Source organism: Microtus oregoni, unplaced genomic scaffold, assembly GCF_018167655.1.
Source record: "Microtus oregoni isolate MIOR12 unplaced genomic scaffold, Mior012 000060F_ref0000265, whole genome shotgun sequence".
NCBI classification, from domain to species: Eukaryota; Metazoa; Chordata; class Mammalia; order Rodentia; family Cricetidae; genus Microtus; species Microtus oregoni.
This window is the reverse complement of record NW_024543870.1, coordinates 3,548,052-3,563,375: the sequence shown is the minus strand read 5'-3', so window position 1 is coordinate 3,563,375 and position 15,324 is coordinate 3,548,052. Positions and strand designations below refer to the sequence as shown.

Here is a 15,324-nt window from a genome sequence, read left to right as displayed (position 1 = left end):
ATGCACGCATTGTGCTGACTTCCTAGTGCTGTTACCACAGAGCCATGGCTTCAACCAATGCATGGTTCATCCTGAGCTCCAGAGGTTAGAAGCTGGCACAATTGAAATCAAGGAGCCAGTGAGCTTGGTGCATTGGTATGTCTTAGGGAAAGCAAGAAAGGCTAATCACGACTTGACCTAGTGGAGCAGGGCAAACCGTGGCTACTAAACCTAAAGGAAGACAGACTATCATGGGAAAAGGGCCACCTGCAAATCTTGGCTCTGCTGAGGCACCAAGTGAAGGCAGTCATAAAATATTTATCTTTTTCTGCCACTCTTTGGTCTGCTGAAACTGTCCTTGATTAGACCCGCTGGCAGTCTGAATACAAGGGTGACCACAGATTTAGCTCACACAGGCTACTTTGGCAGTGAGAATTGTGGAGAGTAGGGTTGATGAAGCAACCAGAAGCAAGAAGTCACCAAGTGTTGACTGAGTTTTCTGTCCTGCCTGGTCCTGCCACCATTCAGTCCTAAAGAAATACACAGAGGTCTACATCAATTATAAACTGATTGGCTGGCCCAGTATCTCAGGTTCTTTTTATTAACCAATTCTTATAACTTATATTAGCCCATTATTCTTGTTTATGTTAGCCACATAACTTGGTACCTTTTTCAGCGAGGCAGTCACATCTTGCTTCCTCTGAGGCTGGGTCACAACTGCAGACTGCGCTTCCCTCTTCCCAGTGTTCTTGTCACCCTGCCTCTACTTCCTGCCTGGCTACTGGCCAATCAGCATTTTATTAAAAATAATACAAGTGACAGGATAAAAGATCATTGTCCCACAGCAACCAAGTTTGCATGATATCTGGCCATATATGGTTCTGCTCCCCCATCTCCCACACCGAGGGTAATTACATCCCTGTCAGTCATAAGGGCTCCTGAACCTGCTTAGATTAAGGCTCAGAATGACTAAAAAAGCTGGCCGAAATTCAGGCAGAATGATATCAGACTGTGAATTTCGTACTTCAGCAATCATGACAATGTTGGCTTGATACTATATTTTTTGGGAGAGGTCAAATGCAGTGTTACCTTGGAAACTGTACAATGAAGACGATTAGAGAATCTGCAGTTTTACTTGTGGTTATGAAATAAATGGCGTGGGTGGAGTCATGAAACACCTTTCTTCCTTTTCTCCAGTGTATAACTTCATGCTCTCATCAAGTGCATAATCTCTCTTCATTGTTCGAGGCTGTATTATTGAACAAGATCAGACATAGGTAAATGAGATCTTTTCCCCCACGCCAATGAATATTCTTTTGGTTTCAAAGCATTGGTGTCTCCATTCCCTTCGAGTAGTGGGATCACAGTAATTGAAAATGAAATATGACTTGGTTGCTAGAATATAATTTTCCAGGATGCATCTTTCAGCAAAAAAGAGACAGATTGTTATTAATAACACTTAAAATAATGGATAGGACTTGGGATTAGACCCTGAGGTTGGAAGAATCCTGGAGAGTATATGTTATAGCCACTCAATACATGAATCCCCTCTTCTATGTCCAACGCCTCAAGGGTCATCCAGGATGTGCTTAACCACCTTTGGCTATCTGGGAACTCACTGACATTATTTTTCCAACAAATAACAGTTGTCATGGTTCAGATGATCAGAGTCTTAATTTATCATCATAACGTGTCTAATTGCATTATAATTATCTATTATTGAGATAGGAATTTACTAGTGATATAAAAATACCCCTTAAATCAATCACACTTGAACCATAAGAGTCCTCATTTGCATCAGACAGCTTTAATTGGAGAGGACTGGCTGACTTGAGTCCAAAGTGTTGAAAGAGACTTTGGGTCACCAAGGAGCTTAATGTGTCACTTTAAGTAGGTTAGGTGTGGCTTTTGTAGATGTTAAAAGAGGCTCTCTTGAAAGGGAGAGCTGTGGAGTTGGAGTAAGAACCCACTCTCAGGGGGCTGGGGAGATGGCTCATTCAGCAAAGTTCTTGACACAAAGCACGAGGACCTGCGTTCAGATCCTCAGAAGCCATGTCAGGAGAGGAGAAGTTGTGTATGGCAGCTTGTCTGTAACTTCAGTACTAGCATGGCAGAAAATGTGGATCCCTGGAACTTGCTGGCCAGCCAGCCTAGCCAAGAAGGTGGGTTTCAGGCTCAGTGAGAGACCTTGCCTCAAAACAACTAGGTAGAGCTTTTTGACTCTTTCCGGGCATTCAAGATGTCGAAGCGAGGACGTGGTGGGTCCTCCGGAGTGAAATTCCGGATATCTCTGTGTCTTCTGGTAGGAGCTGTGATCAACTGTGCTGACAATACAGGAGCTAAAAATTTGTATATCATCTCTGTGAAGGGAATCAAGGGACGACTGAACAGACTTCCTGCTGCTGGTGTGGGCGACATGGTGATGGCTCTGTTAAGAAAGGCAAACCAGAGCTAAGAAAAAAGGTTCATCCAGCCATTGTAATTCGACAACGAAAGTCATATCAAAGAAAAGATGGGGTGTTTCTCTATTTTGAAGACAACCCAGGGGTCATAGTAAACAATAAAGGCGAGATGAAAGGTTCTGCTATCACGGGTCTAGTTGCAAAGGAGTGTGCAGACTTGTGGCCCAGGATTGCATCGAATGCAGGCAGCATTGCGTGACTCTCCGGTGCATTTGTAAAATAGATTCATTAAAAGGCTTTCTTGACACCTTCAAAAAAAAAAAAAAACAACTAGGTAGAGTGAGAACACATGATGCTTACACTCAGCTGAGCGTATGGACACATATGCTTCCACCCACATATGTGTGCTCATATACATGAAAGTGCACACACACACACACACACACACACACACACACCCTGAACTCAGAGTGTACCGCTCTAGGTTGAGGTCCTTCATATGGGTCTCTAAAGGTAGGAGGTGTGAAGAGAGAGACTTCCCCTGCTGGAGCTGCACATCCTCTGTCGAGTGTCCATTTGGTACTTGGCATTGCTGCGCAGCTTCTAGTTAATCAGGGAAGTGGAGTTCAGCAATGATCTGGATTTAGAAGCCATTAGGTTGGGCTTAGGAGATGGTCAGGGTTCAGTCTCATTTCTGGGGAAGGACAGGAAAGGCTTTTATGCATACCTATAAATCCTGCCTTTTACAATAATGAAGAAACTAAAGAGAGCCAATGCCATTTTCTCTCTGGATATAATTAACTGATCAAACATCCTTATTTGGTGGAATCAGCTGATTGAGTTGAAGATAGCATACTGTTTGCTGAAAACTTCGGTCATGACTAATGTCACTGAGTTTCTCTGTCCTGAACATATTATTAGGGACGCTACCTTTTCTAGAAAATTAATGCCTCCAGCTCCTATTCCAGGTGCCAAATACTGCCCTGTGCACATGGAAGACCGTGGGATGATCCCAGAGGCCTTGACTATCTCTGGCTGGTGGGCTAAACCACAGGGGCAGATTCCTGCTATTTTCCAGGCACTCTAGACTCTGTGGAACAGGCCATGGAATTGGTCTTTGTCACAGGCTCCTAGATAATTCTGAAACTCTTTTAGGTTCTGGGATTAATGATTAAAGACTGTATCTCCAGGGGCTTGAAATTCCAACAATAATCTCCGTTTCAGTCTCTGTGAGTCCTGGATAGGGAAAGCTATGGCCCAGTAGGTGGGGTAGTGGAGGGCAGGAATTAGGGGTAGGGTGTAAGATGGGGATGGGGAGGCCTGAAGAATGAGAGCTCCGTTAGGAACAGGGATGATGAAGAATCAAAGATAAACTCGGTGCATTTGACAATGGAGTTTGGAGCCATCTCAGCATGAGTGGACCCAGCCTGCAAGCCCTGCTGTCTCACTTCCTTGGAGACGAAGATGATAATAGTGATTGGGGTAGAGGGTTGTTAGGTTTCAAGACTTTATATGGCATGGTGGTTTTTATCTTCTTCCCAGTCCCAGGAACAAAACAAAATCCAACTGCCGAATAAACCAACCATCAAGGCTGAGTCCTGATCTCCACTGGAATTTATTACATGTTAAGCTGTCTGGCTTCACCTGAGGGAGGGCGCTTTGGTGATCTGGTGGAGGAAAGGTGAACGCTGGTGAGAGTTATATGAGTGGACACACAATCACCGAGTGGCTTCCAGAAAGGGAGCAGGATCCCAGAGTTGTGTGTGGTCCCGCTGGTGCACTCTGTGTCAGACCCCGGCTTCTTTAGGCTCAAGAACAGAGATGAAGGCGAGCCCAGCATTGTCCCATCGCTGGCACGTGGCCCGCAGTCACAGAGACCAGTAAGAAACAATTCAGTTCACTGAAAACACTGTTGTATGAAAACGGTTATGCATAGTCTTCCCCTGGAATCAGAAATTAAAAAAAAAGACTCCATTTCTTAAGTAATTCAACAGTTCTTTAAGTAGATTACATTTCTCCCAAGCTGAGGGCGTTAGCTTCTCCTTGAATCTTGTCTCACTCCTTTTTCTTAAGATTATGACACGTTAAATGGTGATTTACTCATTTCTGTAATTAGATGTGGAGATTAGAATCCCCTTTATCTTACTCTGCAGTTTTTCTTTATGGGAAATTATGAAAGAATAATAGGTAAAAAGTTCAGAATGGGAGAAAGAATAAACAGAATGCTGAATGGATAATAAAATATTTAGTGCTTTTCAATTAACTGTTCTCACGATTAGTACACTAGTATATTATATCATAAAAATCATGTCTATTAATTTTTTGCAGCCATTATCTTGACTGTGATTTACTCCCTTCAAATCATTAACAATGCCATTAAAAAGGTGGATGGAGATGAATGTCCTGGAGAGAGTTCAGGGCTCTAATAGGATTGCTGCTCAGGGTCACAGAGAGATTGAAGACCCGAGAGTGGAAAGGAAGCGATGGGAGCTTGCAGTGCTAAGAACTGGGAGAAGATGGAGGAGGATGCCTACAGCCCCGCAGTGGGGAGTCCAGTTGCTCCCTCCATGGGAGAGTTTGGGAAGGGACCTCAGTGGCTGCAGGCCAGGGGCCCCAACACTCAGCTTTTTATTGGTGCTTTCTGAATATTACTTCCTGGTCCCTACTGCTGAAGATTCTGACCTAGTCCTTTTGGGCTGGTGTGGGAGCAGAGAGTTCTGCTGGTCTTCGTTTTTATTTTTATTTTTTAATTGGAGGTGCAGTCTAGCTCTGTCGATGAAGCTGGGCTCGAACTTGTGTTCTTCATGGATCAGCTTCCTGTGTGCTGGGATTACAGCCCATGCTACCACACACTGCTGACTTGGCATTTTGAAAAACTTTACCAGTGGTTATTTTGGTGCTGAGACAGAGTTAAGAATCACTGTCTTGAATACTTTGAAGGCAAGCTTAATGTCACCTCATTCGCCTCAGTGTCGGTGACTACAGGGAGTACGATGCTCTCGTCTGCGTCATTCGCGCAAACGCGTAGTGGACCTTTCTCCCCAATTTTGGTGTCCTATTTAATCTCCAGTAAACCAGTGTCTACCTGCCTTAGTCTGGAGATGGCCAGAGTGTTTTCTAGACTCATTTGTCAGAGCTCTCAGAGACAGGATCCTGGTTGTTGTCCCCATCCCAGCAAGGAATGTCTGGGCTTAAAGCCCTCTTAAGTTCCTTGATCTTTCTGTCTCTGGGGCTGAGAAAAGCCAAGTTCAGGGTTTATAGTCCACTCCAGGGACAAGGCTTACCTTGGTGTGCTGGCTAGCTCTTGTGTCAACTTGACACAGACTAGAGTCATTTGGAAATAGGAAACTTCAGTTGATAAAATGCCTCCGGCCAGACTGGCAAGTGTGCAGTTCTACAGTGCGTTTTCTTAATTAGTGATTGACAGGAGAGGGCCCAGCCCATTGTGGGTGGTACCATTCCTGGCTGGTGGCCCTGGGTGCTATCAGAAAGCAGGTTGAGCAAGCCAAGTGAAGCAAGCCAGGAAGCAGCACCGCTCCATGGCCTCTGCATCAGCTCCTGCCTCAAGGTTCCTGCCCTGCTTTAACTTCTGTCCTGATTTCCTTCAACGATGGACAATGGTATGGGTGGAAGCCAAATAAACCCTTTCTTCCCCAAGATGTTTTTGGTCATGGTGTTTCATCACAGCCGTAGAAATCCTAACTAAGACATCCAGCAAGGCAACTGCCTTTAGGCAAAAGAAACTGCCATTCCGGGACTGGGCTGTGATCTGGTCAGGAGCCAGCACTTGAGAAGCAGGGGATGTGACATTCTGCCAAAGGGTGATTTGGGCATTGTGCTGTAGTTGAAGAGAAACTGGGTCTATTTAAGTCATTCTACCAATACCATGAAGTGTCTAAGAATCTGAGAGGACTTGGGGTCGGTCTGTAAGTGAGATGGCACTGGAAGCTTCCATGGGTAGCATATCGACAGAAGTTGCTATCTAGACATCAGGGTTTTGCTAGCAGAGAAAAAAGTGCTTTTTCTAGCTTCCTTTGTTGAAAGGTTCAGTCTTTGGCCTTAATGTCCTAGACCTGGAAGTGTCATTACCTAATCCCTTTTCTGAATGGCGTTGAAAGAACCTTATAGCCGCAGGAAGACAGACAGCCCCGAGCTGACCCGTGAGGAGCTAGCCCTGACAGGGTAGGCAGAAACGTCACTGGCCACCAGTATGGGACACGAGCATAAAACAAGAAGCCTTTTGTTTTGGCAGACCACGGCTAGGTGGAGGCTCACAGCTTCAGAAACCACGGCTATGGCGTAATGTGCTGACGCAGTGTGCAACTCTGTCAATCGTGGCTGTGGCGCAGTGGAGTAGCTTCAATCCTGCTGAAATGAGCGGTCCAGGTTTTGTGTGTGGCATGCATCATTCACCGAAATTAGGAAGGGAATCAAGTTTCTTGTCAGCAAGATACCTGCAGATTCTGTTAGTTTTCTCCCTTTCTCCCCCCGCCACTTTTTAATTTTTTTTATATTTATTTATTTATTTATTTATTTATTTATTTATTTTTTGTGAGAGGTAGAGTCTCACTGTATAAATCTAGATGGCCTGGGATTTGCTTTGTAGACCAGGCTGGCCTCGAACTCACAAGAGATCCATTTGCCTCTGCCTCCTGAGTGCTGGGATTAAAAGTGAGCACCACCACTACAAGCCTGCAGATTTTTCTTTATCAGAAGCCTCGGTCCCTTCCTGAATGATCTGAAAACACTGTGTGCACCCTGTTTTTACCACACCCCAGGAAATACTGCTGCAGCATTCAATCTGATTTCTGGGATTTCTGCGGTAGAGTCCTAGTCCAATGGTCACAGCCCTTCCTCCGAGGGACAGACATTGCTTTTAGAGCGGCGAAGAGGTTGGGGGCACCGATGAGCAATTTGGGGGGAGTAGTAATCCGCAACTAAGAACCCACGGGGACCTCACTGAGCCTTATAATTTTCTCAACCAGCACCCCCTTCCCGTTCCCGCAGCTCCCCAACAGCCGCAGCTCTGAACAACGTGGGAAGACAAAGACAGCTGTGCCTGCTGGCTGCCTCAGATGTTCCCACAGCAGCTCTACGCTGCAGGATCCCCAGGGTCATCAAATATGCAGAAGGATGCTGGAGTCTTTTGTACCGCAGCCAGAAATGCCACGTGCTCAGGGTTGGCTCGCACTGGGCTCTCCTTCCTGCCAGCAGAAGATTGTGAGAAAAGGAAATGGCTCTTTTCTTTAAAAAAATTTTTTTTTTAATCAAACTGTATGCTGATAGCAGATTACAGCTGTCTTTGTGCTCGGTAGAATGACAGATTCCCCAGTTTCTTGTTCAAGAAAAACGACTCAACAAGACCTATGCTAGGATAGGAGACCCATCCACTCCAGAAGAAAAGCTCTTTAGTTCTCATTGGAATACATTTTTAAAGGCTTCAGCTGTCCTCCCCCAGAGAGCCAGATTGGCTTGCACCACAAAGCAGGTTGTGTAGTTAGTTGTTTTTGGCGGATAACCATGGAAAACTAAAGTTGCCTTAAAACGTCCCGGTGGCTGGGGATGCTGGAGAATGCGACAGGGTGCCCAGCAGAACACGGCCACAGAGCAGACGCCTCCTCCGTTTTCCTCCCGACGTGTGACTTCTTGGAGGGAGTGACATACAGCTTTTTAAAGTGAGGATTAGAGAATCCACTTTGTGTGACACGTATTTTCCATTCAAACTGTTTTTCCTCTTCTTCACACAGTTAGCATTGCTGTGGTTTTGGAGATTTGTCTGATTTGAGCAACTGGAAAGATTCACTGGCCAGTGTCAGCCGATGGGAAGATTAAGTGAGTTTCCATACCAGCCATCCTTGGGCCAGTCTTGGCCACATTTCCCGAGTGACAGGGATGAGAGAATAGGAGTCTGTTCATTAAGTTTGCCTAGGAAAACGGCAGGGTGCAATGGCTTGCCTCTTAATAGAGTCAGCTTTAAACTGAGCAAGGAAAAATGAAGAGAAGGAGAAAAAGGGCGAGAAAGGCAGGAAAGAAGAAGAGAAGAAAAGGAAATAATGACAGGTAAAGGAAACTAAAGTTTAGAAGGCTGGGTAGGGGTAGAACTAGGGCAAACATCACATTTCATAGTACAAGCCTGTGGCCTGTCGATCACAACTCACCTTAAGCTGTAGCAAATTGTAACCTAGAGCCATGTCTTGGAGCAGACAGGTCATCACTGTGTTTTCCACACTAAGTCAACGAAGCATCTATTCTGCGTAGGAGTTGGTGAAGAATGCAACCCTTGGCCATTCTGAGGTGGGTTGGTACTTTCATTAACTCTAGATTATAGAAGCAATGGTTGCTGGCATGAAGACAGACCTAATTACATTCATGGATTCAGAGGGAGGGTGTTGTCAAGGCCATCGGTCCCACTGAGAGGCGCAGAGTCTCGCTTAGGTTCCCACTCTAACTAGCTGAGCGACCTTGACCCAGCCCTGCAACGTCCTGAGTCTTCCTTTTCTCTGCCAGGAAACAGATCCGTGTAAGGACTGTGATCCCCCGGGAGTAATGGGAAACTGAACCATTCTCAGTGCCTTAGACATGTAAAGAAACCACGTCCATGTCTAACAAGTGTGGTTGCGTGAATAGGTAGGTTCCACTGTGACATTTCCACACGTGTATGACTTGCATTTCAATCATTTTCATCCTTTCCTCCCCGTCTCTCTTCTCACCCTCTTTATCTTGCCCTTGCTGTGACCGTCCCACAAACATTTGCCTTTTATTTTCAGGACACGTCCATTTTTTTTTTTCTCTTTAGTTTTCACGTATACAAGAAAGCAAATAATACTTTTCTGTATCTGACCAACTTTGCTTAGGACAGCCTGTAGCACAAATAGTAAAAACCCAGAGGCAGATATTGGGCTTCTACCTGAAGATAATAAAAGCAAAGCAGCCCTAACAATCTTTCTGTCTTCTGTGCTCCATACTCAGATCTGGTTTACAGGTATGCATGGGATGCCCGGCTCTTGGGTGCATCACACTGATTGCTGGAGTTACAGGTATGCATGGGGTGCCTGACTCTCGGGTGCTTCACCCTGAGAACTGGGGCTACAAGTATGCATGGGACACCTGACTTGTCATGTGAGCTCTGGAATATGAACTGGATCCTCTGCTGAGCCTTCCTTCTAGTCCCCCTGTGATAACACCTCCATGCTGGCAGTGTCCTAAGTTGATCTCTACCCTAGTTCTCCTCCATGTTTCAGGGTGAGTGCCTGTCTTCTTGTTGCTAGTCCATTATCTAGTCCACGATGGTAGTGTTTTCATTGTTCTTCAAGCCCTTGCATGGTGTGGTGATCTCTAACTGCTTCTGCTGACCAGTGTGAACACTGGCGAAAGGCCCTTGCTACCTACTGGGCAGAGCTACTTGTCCGGAGGTTTCTGGCTTGTGTAGAACTCTGGGGCAGGTTTTGAGAGGCACACGTTCTTTGTAATAGTTGGGTGCCATTCTCAGTTGTGTGAGATGAGGGGCACAGGATAGGATGGTGGGTCAGTTTCTTACTCTTACTAAGAACATGATCTTGTTTCAAAAGACATGCCCTCAGCTTTCTGGGTGATGAGTTATACCCACACGAAACCTGGCATTTCCTGGCCTAGGCAAAAAACTAATTAATGCTAATCCAGTGTGAAAAAACTTACATTGTATGTGGAGGACAAAGTCCCGCGCTTCATGCATAAAACATCCTCAGTGCTTCATGTCTATATCTGGTCGCTGACGATGGACGCATCACACCAGGCTGGTGCGGCAAAGCTCGGATGGAGAGAGAGCCGGGAGGTGCTGGGGTGCAGGGGTAGAACATGTCTGTGTGGAGACGAAGATCTAGTTCTGAGAAGGAGTGGTCAAGACAGAGCGCACAAAGACCCTATTAGAGACACATCGTTAAGCAGTTTTTAAAGGGTGTGCTGTCTCGGATGGGGTGGGGTTGAGTGGGAGAGCATTTACCCAAGTTGGCTAAATCCCTGAGTTCCATTTCTAGCATCCAATAAGGTACACTGTAAGAGGTAGTCTGGAGAAGCCTATGGCACACAATACAAACATTGCTTCCGTAGTAATTGTAATTTAATGATGGTGTTTTGTGACTCTATTTATGTTCATATTTTGTTGCAGATCTTAAGAAATTATTGGTTTGTTTGCTACTGTCTATCAGTGTCTGTGGGTCTAGAAAGCCCTGCCATACTCTCCATCTTTGAGTTTCCTTAACATTGCTTATATCTCGTTTATATGGTTTAAAACATTTGTAATTATTTCCATCCTTGTTATGTCATTGGGAGAGAACTCACCTTTATACTAAGTTCAAAGGTTTCAGATCTCTAGAGGAACTCAGTTTTGAATTATGATTCTGACATTTGCAAGAATGTGGTGCTTTGGTTCAGGCAGGTATCTAAGAAAATGAAGTTTGTGTACGGAGAGGAGCAGCTGTTGAAGGAGCACCTCTCTAAGGGCGAGAAGACCCGAGAGAAATATCCAGAACAGTCCTGGCGATAGTAAAAAAAAGCCCCAAAGCTGGGACAGGAGGCCCAGGCAAAAGCAAACAAACAAAGAAACCACCTGGTGCTTCTGATCCCACGCTTGGTCAGCTCTGCTTCTTGATTAGGAATGGATTCTTCTGTGCCTTGGTGGGTTGGCACCACTTTTGTGCCTTGGAGATTTCTTTCTGCACATTCCTTTCAGTGATGACGATGTCAACAGTCTGTGTCGCTGCCGTGCCTGAGGCGTGTGGAGGTTTCATTCTACAAAGAGAGGTGGCACCCCTCCTCATTTCCTCCTCCTTCAGGCTCAAACACCATCTCCCTTCTGGAGAACCTGCACCTCTTAATGTTTGAGGCTGTCTGTCCAGTCTCTCAGCAAGAGGGGTGATGGCAGACATGGCTTCTTGTATATCTCCATTCTTTCCCCTTGTTGGCCCTCCGTTCCCACACTGCTTTAGACTTCTTGATTGTCAATCTCTGTCACATCCAAAAATCATTGTGTTTCTTATGTTTTTAGTTGCTTAAAGGACTCTGAGCACCAAAAGCCCCTTCCTCTCACTACTTTCCTTTGGAAGGACAGATGGGTAGGGCTAAAATTGTGTGTGTGGGGGGAATAAGAACCACATCAATACAGATTTGGGAAACTGCCAAGCCAAAAAAAAAAAAAAAAAAAAAGATGTGGGACTTTGGGAAAGTTCTCCACCCGCTCCCTGCCAAGCCTGTTTCTTCTGAGGTAAGATGAGTAATTATGTCTGTGCAACATGCAGAGAAATAAATAATGCAGTATGCATAAAAGTACATGATACTTCAGCCAGTATCTATTGTTTCCTTTTATGTCTGTTTTTCTTAGCTTTGTGAGGTCTGGAGCCACGTCTTGTGTTTCCTGTAACTCATAATGGAATATTTATTGAGCACTCAAAAAAATACTACTGAACGAGAGAATCTATTCTATGTTAATACCACAGACATAAAAATAGCACTTTCTCTCTTTGACTTACCTTTATTCTGGGGCAGTTGATTATTTTATTCACCCTTGATAATTCTATTTTACAGCTTCCATTTCTCTTATATCGTATAAAAGTAATATCTGGTAGGAATTGCTGTAATTGAAGGTTAGTTGCCCATCCAGTTAAGAACCTCATTTAAATATATACTGACCTGTTCCTTTGATCTAGCCAGCTCCTTATCTGTGGAGCCAAAGTAATACTGCATATGTATCCTTTAAAAAAAGTAAAAATATGTTCCCCATAGCAATTGTATCCTCAATAGGAAGATGGAGGTAAAAGCGTCTGAGCAGTAAGTGCCAGGGAGGTACCAGTGGGCCAGCAGGCTGTTGTAATAGCCTGTTTCTGTCGTTTCTCTTTTGTAATTTTACCCACATTGCACCCTTTCCAAGCTAGTATAAAGAACTAAATTGTGATGTGCATAGTAATGCATATGCCCAACGATGCCTACAGCCAGGCTCTGAAAACTGAAAATAGGTTGCTTACAAGGAAAAAGGGAGTTTGTAGGTGTGATTAAGCCCTTATAATGAGGAATTTTATCCTGGATTTTGCAAGTGGTCCAGCCTAGTCTCATGAGTCCTTGATAGTGGGACCCTTCACGGCTGCAGTCTTTGTAGCTGGAGGAAAGGGGCCATGAGCCAAGGAATGGAGCAACCTCTTGAAGTCAGAGAAGGCAGAGAAGCTCTTTCTTTGGGTTCACAAAGGAGTGTGGTTTTGTAAACATTTTGGTCTTAGGTCATGAAGTTTGTGCTATGCGTATGGAACATGCAGCAATGAGAGAATGTCCTGTGACAACGAGAGGCAGAACTAAAGCTCCCAGGTAGTCTAAATTCACGTCTGCACTGAAAGAAATTTATTATTTTCACTAGTAATTTCCTTCTCTTCTTTGTCCTTTCTTCCTCCGGCTTTTTAAAAAAGGATTTTTATTTGCATTTGTGCTTGTATGTCTGCACCCGTGGAAACTGGAAGAAGGTGTCAGATTTCCTGGGGCTGGTGTTATAGGGAGTTTGGAGCCACCGGACATGGGTGCTGGGAACAGAACTCAGATCCTCTTAAAGAGCATTGAACGTTCTTAACCTGGTGACCTTTCCACCACCCATTCCTTCTCTCGTTTTCTTATTTAGAATCTTACTCTGTACCCCATGAGGGTCACAAGCTTGAGACGTTCCTACCTCAGCCTCCTGAGTGCTGCATTGCAGGCATGCATTTGTTTTCTTGACCTCTGTTGCATGAGTTCTAATTGGTCTTAATAGTAAAAACCCAGAGCCAGATATTGGGGTAAATGCTGAAAGATGAGAGAGACAAAGGAGCAAGTCACAGCCAACTCTTACCTTGCTAACTCCTCAGCCCCAAAAGGGCCAAGCACCTGTCTTCTCCTGCCCATTATTGCTCTCTCTCTGCCCAGCCATATCACTTCCTGTCTGTACGGACCCTCTAGACCTCTATCGTTAACTAGTGGCTAGTTCTGCCCTCTGATATTCAGGCAAGCTTTATTTGTTAGAGCACAAACAAAATACCACCATAGACTCCACCGAATAAAATAAAACCCAATATTTACAGAACATCTGTTTGAAAGATGCCAGATTATGAGTGTACATGGGCCTTAGTGTAGAGCGTACATATGGGAGAGTTTACCTAAGGCTGAGCCAACAAATACAGCCAACATCAAATGAGTTCTCTATCCTAAGGGGCTTCTGAAATTGAGTGTAGTCCCCGATGGCTAATTCATGAGCCACATGTGGACATGTAGCAGGTGTGGCAAGCTCAGAGTTCTTCTGTGATTCTAGAAAGAGGGGATGGTGCATAACAGGTGGCATTTCTGCACGTGCCCCCAGTGGGTGGCTTTGAAGAGTGAGTCGGAGGGGTTGGGGTGGGGGAAAAGCTGAGGCAGAGGAACCAGAGCAAGGAGGGAGGCCAGGGAGTATTCTGTGTTGGGAGCAGTGAGACCCCAGATCTTGAATTTCTTGTAATCCCCTGATCTGAGTGCCTACAGCTGCTCTGAGCACGAGACCTCCAGGAGTTCCTGATGGCAGGAGAGTGGTTTCTGGTGGGTTTGGCTGGGGCGTGGCTATCTCTACATAATCTGCCCGTGAACACAATAAAGAGGGCATTCTTGGGGAATTCAAGGATTACCCGTGTTGCTGTCTCTCTGTCTGTGTGTGTTTGTGTATTTTAACCTCCAGCCCCCTTGCCCGAAGCTCGGTAATTGGGTGCCAGTGCACAGAGCACAGACCTGGGGGTGCGGTGCGTGTCAATTCTGGAGCTCCAACACTGGCTTCTGTCCCCTAGGGCTCTGTCCTGACTTAGTGTCACAGTTCTGTGGAGTCAGGGAGAGGGGAAAGGTGTCTTAGAAGAAAGACTTGTTCTTTGAGTTTTACATCTTACCTCAACACACTTGTCTGTTCCAAACACAGAAAAGGAGACACGAAGACTCTTATTTGACATTGTTCTGTCTTGCTCCTGGGTTTCTCCAGGGACGAGCGTGACTCTGTGCTTAAGCAGGAAGGGGGATCAATGTGCTTAATGGAATCTAAAATTGTTCCTGAGACAAATCTTTGAAGGGAAGATATCCCGTGTTGTTAATCAAATATAAGGGGGCAATGCCATTGTCCTCTTATGGGTTAATGGAGACAAAGCACAAGTCAGTATGGGTGTGTCATTACTGTGGCTAGGTAGGATATCTGGTGTGTATAAAGGCAGGGATCTAATGAGAACTACCAGACACTTAGAACAACCACAGGCAAAACGAGCAGATGAACTGCAACAACTCGCTAAGTCTCTGTAAGCAGTTGAGTCTCAGGATGGTTATCCTGCGTATCTGCTGCAAAGCGCTTGTCTGCAATATTTTAAAGACTTAATAGAATTTTATTTTAAAGCCATGACATTAGCACAGTTAAGCCAATCAATGTTTTTTAATAGCCCTTTAAAGGTGCCGTTTTAATTGTGCTTGGTGGGAGGGAAAGGCACAGGAAGACTGGAAAACATCTAAAAATGGCTTAGTCAGATCTTTCAAAAATTTTTGCAAGTGCGAATTTCTGCCTTGGTTTGATTGCTGTAGAACTGGGGTTAAGGGGTAAGATCGGAAGGGCTTATTCCCCAGTGACCAAAACAAAGTCTTAGCTCTTGCATAGATCTACTCAGCTCATGACTGCCTGGCAGCATAGCTGGATGTGTGTAGTTTTTTTTTAGAAGGGCCTGGGATTTATAACTTCTTTTTTTTTTTTTAACAGATAAATAGTTTTGTGCAGAACTTTCCCTGCCCTCTTTGGCATCCAGGAGACCCAGAGAACAGACATCACACCCCTGCTAACAATCTCTTGACTGCCTGAAGGTTTTCCAGGGACTGCTTTGGTTTTAATAGTGAGAATCTGTCCAGACATCTGGATGAATAGCAAAAAGTGCCATTAACTTTTCAACTGGCTGTTGGCACAATG

General features: G+C 45.0%; 1 pseudogene; it reads left to right on the top strand.

Annotated features, from left to right (window-relative positions):
* Positions 1 to 2,218: 2,218 nt before the first annotated feature.
* On the top strand, positions 2,219 to 2,708 carry LOC121439355 (annotated as a pseudogene).
* Positions 2,709 to 15,324: the final 12,616 nt, after the last annotated feature.